The sequence below is a fragment of the Aplysia californica genome, unplaced genomic scaffold (assembly GCF_000002075.1).
Source record: "Aplysia californica isolate F4 #8 unplaced genomic scaffold, AplCal3.0 scaffold00550, whole genome shotgun sequence".
NCBI classification, from domain to species: Eukaryota; Metazoa; Mollusca; class Gastropoda; order Aplysiida; family Aplysiidae; genus Aplysia; species Aplysia californica.
Window position 1 is genome coordinate 179,100 of NW_004797820.1, and position 4,133 is coordinate 183,232.

The following is a 4,133-nucleotide window of genomic DNA, read 5'->3' on the forward strand; positions in this document are numbered from 1 at the left end:
GAGAGAGAGAGAGAGAGAGAGAGAGAGAGAGAGAGAGAGAGAGAGAGAGAGGGTAGAGGGGGTGGAGATAGGGTGAATGGAGGGTAGGAGGGGAGTGAGAGAGATTGGATGAAGAGACGGGATGGACGGACAGGAAGAACAGAAGAAGCGACCCAGAAGAACAACAAAGACTGAAGAGGTTGGCAGAGACATTTGCAAGACTTGGATCTGGGCTAACGGAAAGAGATGAATGAATTTCGTAACCTTCGTAATACTTCACGGAAAGTGTTGGGTTTTTATGTTTTTGTTTTTTGTGTGTGTGTGTTGTTTTTTTGCTTGGTTTTTTTTTTTATAGTTTTTTGGGGTTTTTTGTTTTGTTGTTGTTGTTGTTTTTTGGGGGGGGGTTGTTTTGAGAGTGTTTTACGGCGCTCACAACTGCATAAGGCCATATGAGCGTGCGGGACACACTAAACATTTACAGTTGGTAGGAAATTTTGAATTTTGCCCGGGTGGCGGCCGAAGCCAACACTATCGATTTTGACCACCAATGAACCTTTAACGTGCGCAACTTGTACACGGGACCTCCGACATTTCTCACCCTTGTCCGAGAAGGCTTGGTGTAGGTAGATCGTTCCTACCAGAAGATCAGGAGTGTGGCTGAAAAACAGAAGTAAAAAGGAGCCTTGGAGAAGCAGTATAAAGGCTGCAGAAAGAGCCAGGAGCCCAGAGGTGGGGGCAAAGGAAGTGAGGGAATGGGGGAAGAAAGAGGAGACGAAATCAGACAACAGAACATTGTTAGAGAGCAGGAAAGGAGGTGAAAGGAGACAATTTTAGAGAATAAATTTTTTTTCGATCGCTTCCCGGATTCGAAGCCGGGACCTTTGAATGAGAGGCGAACACCTTAACCTCTAGGCCACGAGAGCCCCCTAATGAAAGTGTTCTCATGTACAGACAGGAGTGAACAGACGGTGTGGAATCAGGTGCTCGTCAATTTTTGTGCATGTGGAGTTATTGGTATCATCTGAAAACTGATTTACTTGCCTTGCTTTCAATGAAATACATATCCATCCATCTTGAATAGAACTCAAGGTATCTGCGATTGAAGGAAGTGAGGTCACCTGGTTTCAGTGGTGAAATTACCGAGAAAATGGCTGCCAAAATTTGGTAACTCCAATAGCTACAGAGTCCTTGAAAACAGAAAAATAAAATATTCTGTGCCTTTAATCAACGTTTTTCAGTAAAATTCACAAAGAAATGTGTTTTTATATGGACATAAAAGAGGTTGATCCCAAAAACAAAAATTCGATGAAAATGTCCAAACTTTCGGAAAATGCCCGTTTCTCCGATTTCTGTATTTTGACGAGTGCCTGATTTCACCACGCTGCCTCACTTTTTTCTAGTTTCTTTTGGTCCCCTTTTCTTTTGGTTGTTACGGCGAATCACCAAGGAAGTAACTCCGAGAAATGGGAAGGGAGATGGGGGGGGGAGGGGGGGGCGGTATCCACTTGAACATCAATTGCGTGTGGCGTGGTAGTCTAGTGGTTAGGCTACGGGACTCGTGATTGTGGCGTTACAGGTTCGGAGGTTCGAGCCCCAGGCACGACGTTGTGTCCTTGGGAAAGGCACTTTACACGAATTTTCCTCACTTCATCCAGATGGGAATGGGTACCCGGCCATAGACAGCGAATGACCTTTTCAATATGTCGTTAGTGTTTTAGCGGTCATAAAAATATGTCAGCTTGCACTGTATGCTTCCGAGGAAGTTGCTATTGTTTCAGAACACTTTCAGGTCAGAAAGACAGAGAATAAAATAGTTTGGCCACCTGTAACGTATGTCACCTGGCCAACCAGCCTCAAGAGCCTATAACACCAAGCACGCGGGCTATGAAGGAAGAGGAAGGCCACGCAAAAGGTGGATCGAGGGTGTCAAGGAAACCCTGAGAACTGAAAGAGCTGAGGAGCTGGCCTACCATAAAATACTGCATCTCCCCTCGACGCTCAACGGCAACAGAGAATGAAAAAGCAAAAGTAAAGTATCTGGTCTACTGAGGAAATAATATTTGATTGTAAGGTGTACAGAGCTTGCTGTTGAGCGAGAATTTGTGCAACACAAGTGCTACCTACTTCTACTACAAGGTTTGAAATTTACTTGTCCTACTACTCACATCCGAGGTCTCCACTGTCTGTGGGAAGCCACTCACCATGACCTCATTTGCAATTGACTCTGTAAGATAATTCAAAATTTTTAATGTTAAAAGGGGAGAGGGGAGGGGGCGCTCAAATAGAAAATAGACTTTTATTCGATAGTGTTTGTATGTGTGTATGTGTGTGTGTGTGTGTGTGTATGTGTGTGTGTGTATGTGTACATATTGTGTGTATGTGTGCATGTATGTACATGTGAGTGTGTATGTGTGTGTGCATGTATGTGCGGGAGTGGTGGGGGTGTGGCTTCAGGAAATACGCAAGACACAGATATCGTATTTCCCGTCTTCAGAATGCGCGACATTACCTCCGTTCAAAGCTTCTCTTACAACGCGGCGGTGCCACAGACAGAAGTGTCTTTAAGCCATTCGCAAAGGGGGGAACATTAGCTTGTTCTTACGCACATAAGATTTGTTTATGGGCTGAGTCAACAATGTCAGGCTCATAACTGTGCCTGAACTGCAACAGGGAACTGCTTTTTCTTTCCGAATCCTTACTATCGTCATTTCCCTCTACTTCTTTTGTATGTTTGTAACACTCTTGTAACCCGCTATTTTCAGGGTGCCTTGATAGTTGAAGCAGACTTTATGCTATTAAGGCTAGAGAGGTGGGCAGAGTAAGCCTGATTCCCTGTAATGTCTTCTCTGTTGACATCCACCCCTTGGCGCTCATATGACACTATGCAGTTGCGAGCGCTGCAAACCCTCTATAAAACAAACAAAACGCTTACTAAAACTTGGCCAGTGCCTACTATCATGGGTAAAGTTCTTTGAGGTTTGAAAATTTCGCAGCTATGCAAGAGCATGTTGAAAGTGTGTATATTTTATCTTGCGTTTTGCTTGGACGTATTGCCCTATTTATTTATCGTCCTAAAACAAAAGATGAACATGCCAAGTAGGAGAAGGCTTAGGGAGAAAACTGAAAAGGAAAAAAAACCGGAAGAGACGAAACAAAGACAGAAACGTAAAGACAAGATAGGCAAAGTATTGTGGTAAAATCAGACGCTCGTCAAAGTAACAAAATCGAAGAAATCGACATTTTTCCCGCAGTTTGACAAATTTGGTCGAAATTTTCATTTTGGCTCAACAACCTGTCAGACCCTTTTAAAAATTACAATTCTGTGTGGATTTTACTGAAAAACGTTGATTAAACCCACAGCATTTCTACATTTTCAGTTTCCAAGGACTCTCAAGCTTTGGAAATCACCAAACTTTGGCGGCCATTTTCTCGAGATTCTACCTCTGAAACCAGGCGACCCCCATCTCATTCAATCGCAAATATCTCGACTTCTATTCAAGAAAGATATTTTTTTCAACGCAAATCAAGGCAAATTGACAAAGCTTTCAGATGATACTAATAAATTCACATCCCCAAAAATTGACTGAGCGCCTGATTCCACCGTGTCATTCTTTTTTTCTGCAGAAATTCGCTTTTCTTTATCATGTTATTGTTTCAAGCGAATTTCTTTGCCGTGAAATTCTGTCTCTGCTATAATATCAGTTTAATGTCACTTTTTAAGGGTATCCGAGCAAAAGACTGAATGGAGAACCATGATCGCCGATGTCTGTCCCAGATGTGGCGCTTGATGCTGATGTATCATCTTTCTACTTGCTTTCCACAAATTTGCTCAAGTTTATTTGCCTAAATGTATTCATAATAATTATGTTCCCAAGTACAGACCGAAGGGCTAGAACCCAAATGGGCGCTGGATCGGAAAAGTAAAGTAAAGTATGTTCCCAAGTAATGACCAGAGCAATGGCAACGACGACTGTTCTATAACATAACTTACAATGAGAAAAGATGTTTGGATTGTACAACATAAACAGTTTTTTTCTTCTTTTTGATTCTCGCTCACCCTCCTGATTCTCTCTCCACTCCATCCCCATCCTCACCCCCATCTCTCTCTCTCTCTTTCTCTCTCTCTCTCTCTCTCTCTCTCTCTCTCTCTCTCT